Source organism: Anguilla anguilla, chromosome 1, assembly GCF_013347855.1.
Source record: "Anguilla anguilla isolate fAngAng1 chromosome 1, fAngAng1.pri, whole genome shotgun sequence".
In the NCBI taxonomy this organism is placed as follows: Eukaryota; Metazoa; Chordata; class Actinopteri; order Anguilliformes; family Anguillidae; genus Anguilla; species Anguilla anguilla.
In genome coordinates, this window is record NC_049201.1 from 43,310,080 (window position 1) to 43,322,799 (window position 12,720).

A 12,720-nucleotide genomic window follows, 5' to 3' on the forward strand; every position below is an offset into this window, starting at 1 on the left:
ACCAAAATGCAGTGGAGAGTGATGACATGTGATGTGACATGAGTGAATTTAGGTAGGTTGAAAACAGGTGGGCAGCAGCATTCTGGATGAATGGCAGTGGCCTGATGGCTCACTGTTAGCTGGCCAGGAAGGTGCTGTAATAGTCCAGAAGAGATGTTACCAGGCCTTGAACCTTGAAGCAGGCCACTGAATAGCCTCTTGGGTGAGAAAGGGGCGGATTCTCCTGATGGTGTGAAAGGAAAACTGGGAACACTGGGTGGTTTGCGAGACACTTGTGGTGTCATTGACAGTGCTTGATGCTTAAGGTGATGAGTGGACATCCAGTTGCAATATCAGCCAGGATGTGCCTGAACCTGAATATCAGAGCGAGAAAATGAGAATGAGTTCAGTGTTGTCACCATAGCAATGATATGACATGCTAAGAGCAGAGATAACTTGACCAAGTGATTTGGTAAAAAGAGAGAAGCAGATCAAGCATCAACCAGTCAAGACAGAGCAGGAGGAAGAAACAGATCATTTCCAAGGCAAGATACAAATCAAACCATGCAAGCGTGGATCTTCAGATGCAAGGGATAAAAAAATATATCTTATCCTGTTCACCAGGAAGGTGCATTGAGATTGACATCTCTTTTTCATGAAATGACACAACAAACATGAAGGAAATAAGACAGATGAGTCAAAAAGAGTCAGGAAGAGCCTTCCTGTGCTCTGTAATAGTGGAATCAGTCTTTTGTAGTTTTGATTGTATATCTTTCTTTGTATTTTCTTCACAATAAAAAGCATTAAGAAGAATTCTGTATAAGGGTAAAGGTTTAAAATATTTTTTTTTAAAGTAAGCTCTATTGTTATGTATTACATACCCACTATTCTCATGCTCACTATTTATGGCTGACATCTCCCGAGGGTTCTGGGTAATTGGCCACAGTGTCACAGGGGCAGCAAGGGCTCCATTGTGCAAGAGTGACTCCTCTAGTCAATCTGACATCTGCAATTTGCATGAAGTACACTTTTTTAATTGATGAAAAATGCTGCAATAATTAGATGGACCTACAAATGCAAATGACTTTTAAATGTGGCAGGAAAAATTTACAGATACATATTGTAGACAAAGTTGATTTTATATGGAATTTAAATAATATCATTATGTAAAAGAAGGAAAAGCTGCACCATATTTTATGTATTGCCTGTTAGTTGGCATTACATATTGCGATTAATCTTGTACTTGTTGCGGTATCACCTACTGAACTTGAAGGGGCCAGATATAAGATATATTTACCTCCTTTGGGAATAGTGAGTTTTTATCATTACAGATTCCACAGTCCATTGTTGGCTAACATTGGTTTTAAAACCATCTGTTCGAATTATGACATTTCACTGTCTTACAGCATTTGTAATATAAAATATGTCACATGGTGACTTTAAATTACAGGGTGGGAGTCTTGTGTTTGTATTTCACTTGTGTCTCAATATATTTTTCACCTCAATGATTTGTGCCATTTTTTTTTTTTTTTCATTGATTTAATTTATTTAAAACTCAGTGTGCAGTAAAGCACAGTGTGTTTGGTGTTTTCAACTCCCTCTTGTGGTCATGATGTTCCCTATTACTTTTTAAATAATTTTCAATTTCCAGCTCTTCCACACCTGATTGTATTATCCCAACCAAGCAATGTGTGGAATGTGTGCAGAGCACTGTCCTGATTGTATGCTATAATGACAATGTTTTTAAGCCTGATTACAGAAATCATGTTTTAGGTTTTTAAAAATATGCATAAAAGGCTACAGCACTGTGCTGTAACCAGTGCAATCATCTTGTCCTTGTTTCTTGCGCATGGTAGCTTATGTTGTTCGAGCCAATGACGACCAGTTTTTTTTTTTCTTAAGACAGTCGTAATGCAGTGTTCACATGCAGGTGAATAAGGCAAATAAATATGATTAAGATGATTCAAAGTAAGGTAGCTCCATTGAATGGAGCCATTTAATCAATATCTATTACATTTAAATGGTAATATAGGGGGGAACATTATTGGTATGCATGATGTAAACATAACCACTGATTCATGTTACCTCCAAGACCCTGGTGTCATATGTGTATTTGGAATTCAATGTATATTTTTTCTTTTTTCTGGAAAAATTAATAGTGCCTCTTTGGAAGTAAATAATAATTTGGGACTAGTACAGGTAATAGGGACAGTTTAACCAAATTGCATAGTGTTTGCTGGGTGGATTCATTGTAAGAATTGCAATATATTCACATTTAAAATTCAACTTAAGATAAAGGTGTCCAAACACAAATTTCTTTTATTGGAAGTGTTTTGGTTGGGGGAGAGTGACGAACATAAATTGCTGGTATCTCCCGATTTGGGTGGTGATCCTGTACCAGCCCTGCAAAGAACCTTAAATTGAGTATATGTAATGTATATTCCTTATGAAACTACAGTGAGATGTGCTGTGAAGTAGTAAACTTAGTGACTTCTACAATGTCTTGTGCCTTGTTTTCTTAAAATATTTTTTTAAACCCCTCCCTCTCCCTTTAGTGGAAAAATAAAATGTATTTAACCATTCAGATAATCAGATATCCTGGGTCAAATACGTATTTGTTTTGGATTCAAGTACTTTTCTAAGCCTTACTGATCTTTTCTGGTGTATTGGAACCAATGAAATACTCTCAAAAAGTGCAAACCCCGCCTTCTGGTCATATTGGCAGGCTCAGTTACACCAGGCAAGATCCACAGAGCACAGAATAGTATTAGAATCCAAAACAAATTTGACACAGGTCTGGAATATTGCATTAGTGCAGGCCTTGAAATGAAGCCATGTACTGTATAGTGTAGTACTGTGGCACTCCAAATTGAGCTTTCCTGTTGTGTATGAGCATGCATGTGCACCACTTTTCAACTGGCAGCATTTTAGTGAATTTGGCCGTTCTTTTATTAGTCATTTTATACACATTTAGGCAAATTTGTGTGCTCATATATTAGTAATTTAATACACATTTAGGCAAATTTGTGTACTCATATTACTAATTTAATACACAGGTGTACCCTTTTTTAAAATGTACGTGCACCAAAAACAATGTTTTAATCCCCTAGTCTTACTGCCACAACTCAATAAATTTCTATTTTAATTAGGACCAGGTCTAAGATGGCATCTGATTTTATATGACATGGCCCTGTGATGCCCCTTCACTGCTATAGTAGGAAGAGTCCTTTCTGGCTATAGACTGTGTAGAAAGGCCATCTGGTTAAAGTATATTGTATCATACCAAAATGGCTCAATGTAGTGTAGGAAGAATTTAGGCCTGTGCTTTATGTTGCAAAACAGAAACAAGAGCCCAGAGAGGGATGGGAGGGAAAGAGAAATCTCATCCTTTGTGGGGTACAAGCTACTGTCCCTCTTGAGATTTTCTCTCCGTATTGCTCCTGGCAGGGAACTTTACATCAGACATTCCCACAAGCTTAAATGGTTTTTGCTATGACAAAGCACGGTGGGAGCTTTCAGTTCCATAGCCAGGTAGTGCTTGTGGATACAAAAGCCCAAAATCCTCTTTCTTACATCCTATATAACATGCACAAATAATTGCTGACTCCATGCAATTTTGTGAGAGCCCTATGGAGAAACAGCACTCGTGACAATTCACTGTTAATTTAAATTTAGAGCCCTGAGATTCGTAAATTAACGGTCTCGCGTACGACATTGCATTAAGCTTTAATGGGCACCCTACACTTCAGTACTGTGTAAATTCTGGCGTGTGCAGTGTGGGGACATGGGAAAATGGAGAGAGGGGGGAAAAAATTTATGAAAATGAAGAGGAAAAAAAATTCCCCTCCATGTAATACGCAGAAACGCGCTATCAAAGAGACTGAGACAATGGGCCGATGGGATCTCGGGGATATGGCTTTTGGAAGGAGGCATATAATTGTGTGCGGCAGCGCGCTTCCCCACCGCAGACAGCAGCGTTTCTCCGCACACCGCGAGGAAGAGCTGGAGTGGGAAGAAAGCTGGGGATTACAGCGTGTATCTTCACAGCAACCCCAGCAGCCCCAGGACATAACTGCTCCAGTATCGGGAAGCTCCTCGGAGGAGCACAGGCGCAGCGCGGGGCAAAAGCAGCCTTCTCCACGGCAGATTACCAGCCAGATTGACAGCCAATGGGCCGACGGTCACAGAACGGTATTAACCAGGATCCTGCAGGAGTTCCTTCAAGGCCTCTGTGAAGAATGCGCTCTTGTTTAATTGTCTGAGGGCCTCGTCAAAAAATTACAAACCGCCATTTTGCCTCGGTAAACAAAAACATCAGCCGCTTTGCTGAGCATAGTATTTTTCCCCTTCCCTTCAAGGAGTTGGCCCATTCTCACTGCCGCCCCCCCCCCCCCCCCCACCCCCCCTAAAATAAATCAAAGCAATAAATAGAGATTACAGGGCCTTACAGGGCCTGCCCTCTTTCTTATATCCAACTGCATACTGATTTTCATGCATATTTATAACTGCAGTGTCTCTTTTTTCTGGTTTGTTACTGATGACATTCATTCATATAAGTCAATAAACAATGGCATGCACTTGGAAGAAATCTTCAAGCACAAACTTCGGATTGTAAAAAAAAAACATGATTCATGAGCTTTCTGATTGAATTACAAGAAGCATATCCACAGAAGGTGGATGCCAGCACAGATGACAATTTGCTTGTGTGATATGTGATTATTTTTTTCTTTAATCATCAAATAAATGTGTGATTTTTGTGTGATAATTGCTATTCATACATATCCAAATTAAGACTGAATGCCCATGAGTGAAAACATCATATGTGCGGAACAACAATACACACCGGAACTAAACCACTGAAGGAAAACCACTGAATGTGAACAACACAGCAAAGTGGTTTATATTTACTAATGCAAAAAAGCAATTGGATTTTTTAAAATTCTAATCTAAATAAATGTGTAATACACAGTAAATAGGACTAGTCAGACGAATACACTTAAGGTTGGAATGGTTTATATCAATAAATATCAAGAAACATTATATTCACTAAGCTCTTAATTTTCTGCCAAAACAAGTCATTGTCTTCCATCGTTCTGTCCCACTGTTAAACAGGGCATGTTACATTTAATTCTATTTTTTTAAATGAAATTATACCTAATGAAAGGTGAGGCCATACATGCAGGTCACTAATTTGCATTTAATTTGAAAAAAAGAAGTGAATCCTTATAAACCTATGTATAATGAATACAAATGTTTAGCAACTGAATGTGTTTGGGTTTAAGAGGGCTTCCACACTGCAGTAAGTAAATGTGAGTAAATGTGTACCATTATTTTATGTAGGTATTACTTGTGAATAAAATCCTGTTTTCCTCCCAAATTTGGAATAAATGGTATAAAGCATTTGTATAAAGCATTGCTCTGTGCTGAAACTTCTGCTATTGATTTAGGAGAATGGGGACAAGAATGTTCCCTCCTCTAAACAATGTGATGTCAGTTGCTGCCTCTTATCACACCACAGTCCCCAACTCAGGCTTACACAGACATCAGTCGGAGGGAGACACATGCACAGCTGAACAGGCGGACTTGCAGGTGCCCAGTCGACCAGTAGCGTGGCTGTTGCGTGATGAGATTCAGTCTTCCTGGTTCACTGAAACCCTGCCTTCCATGGGCAGAACACTAACACCAATTGAACATTGCCCAATGGGGCTGCACCATCCTGCGCTGGCATGACCTGGATTTAATACCAGACTATGGGCTCCATCCATGCACTGCAATAGTGTCCAAACTGCACAAGCCACCCAGCTCAAGAAAATATAGCTTTTGACGCAGGTCCTCTAATAAAAGAGAAAGTTATAATACCATTTATAACGCGAAGTTAATGCTAAATTTAATGTAAAAAATGTGTAAGCAATGAATTTATATTCTCTTTGGCTAGGTTCTATATATAAGATAAGAGAATCCCCAATGTCTATCTGACATTAGTCATCTGGAAAGGAATTGAACATGAGACTATAGTGGCTGTTCATCTACTCAAAGGGGCACCCATCCCTGGATGTTGAGCAAGGAAAAAAGATTTTGAGAGTTATGATTCAGTTATGATTCAGCCCAAATTGTTTAATGAAGCACACAGATTCCATAATTTAACCAATTTCTAACCATTTCAAAGGCTTTTAAGAGAAGGTAGATCAATCCAAACCTGGAACAATCTTCTGTCCAGTGATTAAGCACTACATTGAGCTAAATGGCTTACAGAGTCAGGCAAAGGGTTCTCACTGCTTAACCGAGTGAATGTGTGAAAGGAAGGGAAGTGAACTAAAAGGCCGTGAGTTCTCCTCTCTACTCATTTCCAGCTGTGTTTATAGCAATACTACATTTTAGGCACATCCATAATCTCATTGCATGCCATATCACGTCCTGTGAAGCATGAGTGTATGCTCTAGCCACTGAAATTCCTGCTGATCTCACAGCTTTCCTGGGCTTTGGTCATTCTGAATTTATAATTTGGTTTGATGTGTGTAATAAAGGAACAAATGACAAATATGTGTTAATTAATCACAGAAAATTACATTTTAAACTTAATAAAGTATGTTTAAAGTGAAATGTTTGCATTTGCAAAGCCTCAAAAGACAGGAAATTTAATCTATTAGCCTTAACGCTAACATCAGCTTGCTATCCATCAAGATGTATCAAAACAGATTTTGAGAACTGCTACAGCACTGTATATGTCTACTTTACTTCAAACAAGATGTACTCACCACTAGCCTGATTTCTTAAGAGCTAAATTCATAGTCTTAGAGTAGTGTTCCATATAGTATATTGGCAATTTTGGATATTCTGGAGGCAAAATACAGATTTGCACTTTTTTAAAACATGCTTTATTTCCAACATATCCATGTGTCCCATTTAGGACCACATATCTTGTATCACTCTTTCAACAAAGCTTGTCCACAAACTGTGTCGAGACATACTGTAGCATACAACTTGTATGATTAATCGATAGATCCTACATTGCAGTGTATATTACAGTGTGAGTGTTGAGTTATTTTACTATGATCTCTTAAAGATATAAAGATAATTTTCAACTTATAACTCCAGGTAATACATTTACTGCATCATTACATCATAATCAACATAATAGTAGTCATATGGCTCTGTAGGTAGAGTATTATGCTAACACGCAGAAGGTAGAAGCTTCAAACAGGAGACTACATATAGAAAAAAATGTATTCATTCGTATACTGGTGCTTCACTCTGGATAAAAGTGTTTGCTAATAAGAGTGTGTGTGTGTGTGTATATATATATATATATTATATATGTATATATAAGGAATAAACCACGACGGGCTGTCCCGTTATTGGAAAATAATATAGGATTGGGGTGGTGATGTATAACTACTTCCAAAGTACATTATTTTCCAATAACGGGACAGCCTGGAGCGGTTTATTTATTTTAGGTCTGTACTGTTGGTGTACGCCACACATGCATTTGCCGAATTGTTGAGAATATGGTTAAGGAAGACTGATCTGACCATATCACTTTTTTCCACATCTCTGTAGACCAGTGCCTATGGTTTTTGCACCACTGAACTGTCAAATTTCCATTTGTCTTAGTAATGAGGGTTTAAGCACTGCAACCCTACCATAATATCTCTCTCTAGTTGTTGACAAACTGTTCTTGCCGACACAGTCAGATCATGTCCTGCATTGACATTCTCCGACATCTGAAGGAGAGTGGGGCTCTTCTGTTTTTCCTTACACATCGCATTAATACACGAGCATCACAGTCACCGAATGTGTGCTTTCGACCATAATCTCCGACTCTATTTGCTGATTTCTTTCCCATACATCCAAATGCAGATGTAACTTTAGTCACTGTTCCTACTGAAACACTAGCCAGTTTATCAGTCTTTGTGCCCTGCCATCCGTATGAATAATGAACCCTCTTTCAAAGTCACAAAGTCACAAAGTCACAAAGATCCAAAATCAAAGTCAATCGCTCAGCATTTTTATACGTGCCACAGAGCATGGATGTTAATAGGATGTTAATTGCTTAATTGTATCATGCAGTACACCTGTATGGAAGAATCTGCATTCCTTCTATTCTCATTTATTCAAGTTATTCTTTTAATTTGTCACCCATATATATATATATATATATATATATATATATATATATAGATAGATAGATAGATAGATATACAGAGATGCTGCAAATTTTAAAAACTGACTGGTTGAAAATGACAAAAGTGTTTCTGAAAAAATATTTGTTTTAATTTGAAGCCCTGAAACGTATTATTGGAATCTCTTTTTTGTGGGTGAAATAAAAGTGATTCAGCTTCACTTAATTTGTAGTGGCTGAGATAAACAAAAATACAATTTGTGCAATTTGATAGCACACACACACACACACATATATATATATGCATTTATATCTAGCTAGCTAGCAATACAATCTGAAAATGTAACTTGCGAGTACGTAAACATTGTGTATTTACCTAGCTACTTATGATAGCTGCGCTCTTACCCATAAAAATGAATGAAACAGACTTATAACACCGAGCTAGTGTAGTTGCTAAACAAAGGCAGTCCACTTTAGCACAATTTAAATAAACAAAATAAATCCTGAAAGGGAATTTATTAGCATTCATCCTTAGCTTGTGCTAGCCATATCAAATTAATTAGACAGTTAGGAGGTATAAAAAGCATTGCATGTCTAAAAATGCTTAGAGTCTTAATGTGTCAGGGAAGACTGATTCAGTGTTTATCGTCATCAAATTTGAAAACACATGTTGGCATGTACGCATACAATTTGGCACTTTCCTAATTTTTTATCTCATTACATTTTTTAAAAGGAAAAAAAGTATAATTTACAAAGTATTTTGAAGTGTTTATAATAATCAAATAAATAAATCAATAATCAAATAAATAATAAGAGTCAAGGAGAAATGCTGATTGAATACATCAGGTTTTTATCATAAATACAATTTGGCAGAATTCAGTTATCAGCATTTATGGGGAAAAGAATGGTTTCATTGAGTAAAGTTATTTTGCGAGTTGAAAGCTAGCCTAAATGAACACAGGCCATGGTCATTCTATTCCAGATCACATCTGTTTTTCTTATCTGCAGTTGGGAGCTGACGGGTTTTGGTGACATTAACTCACCAAGGCAACAGCATCTAAATCTTCTGCTGTGGACCTTTTCTTCTCCTCGCGTCCAACCGTGGATCATAAAATTATATTCAGAGTATGAGCACAGAGACAGCCCCAGTTGACAATGCCACCTGCTGACTGTGTGATTTATTTACCATTGCAAATTAGGCTTGATCTGTTATGAATATAAGGTTTCCAAGGCAAGATTTTATCTGAGAAAGAAATGTCTCCTGGCTTCTGCTTCCATCTCTGTGGAGGAGTGTTGTGAATGCACAGACAGCCATACTGATATATGACAGGCCATATCTGAAGCTGAAAATAAGTCTGAAGTATGAATGTCTCTCAGTGGAGGGTCCAGAGTGAATAGTGGGCAGGAGGAAGGTGGGGTTGAGTGATCTCTTTGTGAGGTGTGATATGAATTATTTTCTTTTTGCACCCAAGCATGTTTAAAACTCATGTAAAAAGTTAAAGTTGATATCAAATTAATACAGATTTCCTTTGTTTGCTCTCAGCCTTTGTTATTGATTGATACGTTTAAATGATCACAATATTCTTGACTCGATTGATCTTAATGCAGTGTTATTGTGAATATATATTTATTAAAGCTTGAAATTATACGTACATGCTGTGTAAGAGCAAGACGATAAACAAACATAAAAGAGCATTAAAAGGTCTGATAGAACAAGTGCACTGTACAGTACATTGACTGAAGTATTCTTACTTAAATTTGCATCTTATACTTTATAGAATTGATATGCTGACAGTCCGAAATATACTGTAAGCATTACTCAACATAGTATTCTTATTTTCTTGAATGAATAAATGTTACATGCCATTGCACATTACAAGAAAAACTGCCCCTTCGATCCAGTGAGTCTCAAAGCTTGGGACTGCCTATTAAAATCCAGTCCCAGCCATATTTGTAAACATAAAGACAGGCTACATGTACAGTATACGTCATGGTTAAATCAGTTTTTTTCAATCTTGTTTTTTCATATTGCAAGCGTGTTATGGTAGATAGTCACTGTTTTAAACACAATCCAATCTTATTGGGAATGATGCACTAAGCATGGGAGCACAGGAATTATTACATTTTAATTTGAAAAAGGTCATATGCATCCTCCAAGATCACATTTTTGAAATTGTTTGATGCTAAGATTCACTTAGTGCCTGAATGTCAGAAACGTGATCTAATTTATAGCGCAGTAATATAAAGGTGCAAACCATGGTCCATGACATGCTTTATATCAATGAATGGAAAATTCTGAGCGACGATATAGGAAATACAGAATGAAAATGGCAAGGTGAATGCTTTTTGACAAGTGCTGGATGAAAATGCTAACCAATCAAAAACAAAATGAACACATCCACTTCCATACACTCAGTGGTCGCTTTATTAGGTACACCTATTTAGAACTTGGCAGTTCTTTGTTTTGCCTCCACAACAGCTTGAATTTTTTGTGACATAGATTCAACAAGGTACTGGAAACATTCCTTAGGGATTTTGGTTCAAGCTGACTTAATAGCAGTTCCTGTAGATTCTTTGGTTGCACATTCCTGCTGAAAACCTCCTATTCCACCTAATCCAGAGGCTGCTCTATTGGATTGAGTTGTTGGGACTGTGTAAACCATTGAAATAAACTGAAGCCACAGTCATGTTCCTGGAACGTGCTTGAGATGATGCATGCTTTGTGACATGACGCATTATCATGCTACAAGTATTCATTTGAAAAAGGGTACACTGTGGCCATAGAGGGATGCATATGGTCAGCAACAATGCTTTTGCATTCTTTCATTCAAATGATGTTCAATGCACATTAAAGGGCCTAATGTGTGCCAAGAAAACATTCCCCACACCATTACCCCACCACCACCAGCCTGCATGGTTGACACAAGTCAGGATGGATCCATAGATGCATGCTGTTTTGGCCAAAATCTGACCCTACCATCTATGAACCACACATTGAAATTTTCCAATCTTGAATCGTCCAGTTTTGGTGATCATATGCCCACTGTAGCCTCATCTTTCTTCTGCTGCTATAGCCCATCCGCTTCAAGGTTGAACGCATAGTATTTTCAGTGATATCCTTCTGCACACCACTACTGTACGTGACTGTTATCTGAGCATTTGTGGCCTGTGTTGTAGTCTGTATTTCCGGTCACTTGTCTCCCCAGTACTGTCTCTGTGTCTGTGTTCCCTGAGCTGCTTCACTCCCCTGTACTTGTGTGATTTCACTATTCGGGTGGTTCCGGGTTTTCGTGGTTTCCCCCCTTCTTTCCAGTCTCGCTTTACTTTCTTCCTGCTGATTTCTAGTTTTACTAATTTCTACTAATCCCTACTAATTTATAGATTGTAAAGTACTAACCTCACTAATATACTAACATGTGAATATTACTAATGGACTAACACACACTAGTTTTGGGTTTTTGATAGTTTAGATCACTATACTAATACATTAACCAGTCTCCCCTTTTCCATGCTGCGCTGTAGCTCCGCCCCTTTTCTTTCTAGCCTGCTCTAACGCTGAGTTCTGCAATTGCCTGCACCTGTCTCTTGCTCTAACTGCACCTCTCTCTCTCTGCACGTGTTTTACCTGCTAAACCCAGGCCGTCTGTTATCATTGTTGTCTATGTGATTCCAGTCCGCGTTTTGTCAGTCCCCTGTCATTTAATTAGTTATCCTAATGTTCTTCACCTGGATGTTGTTTGTTACCCCGCCCTCACTCACTTAACCCCTCCTTGATTGTTATCTTCCCCAGTGTATAAATGTCAGTCTTTTCCACTTGTTTCTTGTCAGAACGTTGATCAGATTCATTGTGCCGATTATTTGTAAGCCTTTGTATTTTGAGATTCTTGCGACACCCCTTTGCCCGACTTCGAGTTTGCCTGCCCCTTTTGGTTTTGTTTGATCTGGTTCGACCTTCGCTTTTCTTTGACTTCTCTTTTGCCTGCCCCTTTGTACCTTCGCTATCTCTGATCTCCTGGTTTTTGACTTTTTGCCTGTCTTTTTACTTTTCTTCTGGAAACTCGATTCTGTACCGCACTATCTCTGATCACCTGGCTTCGAACTTCGCACGGAATAAAGACAACGTTTTCTTGGATTTCCCTGGTCTGCGTGTGGGTCCTTACTCTGAACGTAACAGTACGTTCTGACCAGGATGGACCCAGCGGACCCTGCCCAGGTACAATTTGTACTTGGGCAGCAGGGAGCCATGTTGGGACGCCACCAGTCCCACTTGGAGTCGGTCTCTCACCAGCTGCAGACTCTAACCTCCTGCGTGGCAGAGCTGACATCTGCACTCCGGGCCTCCTCGCCTGGCTTCGCTCCCCAGCAACCTGCGGCTCCCGCTACGCCTGACATCCCACCTGCACGTGCTCGTGAACCCCACCTTCCTCCTCCGGAGAAGTACGACGGAGAACCTGGTGGCTGCCGCCCATTCCTTACCCAGTGCCGGCTGATCTTCCAGCTACAGCCAGCTACCTTCCCCACTGAGCAGGCCCGAGTTGCCTACATAATCACGCAGCTCACCGGGCGAGCTAGGAAGTGGGGAACGGCTGCCTGGGAGGAGGGGCTTCCCTGCGTGCAGACCT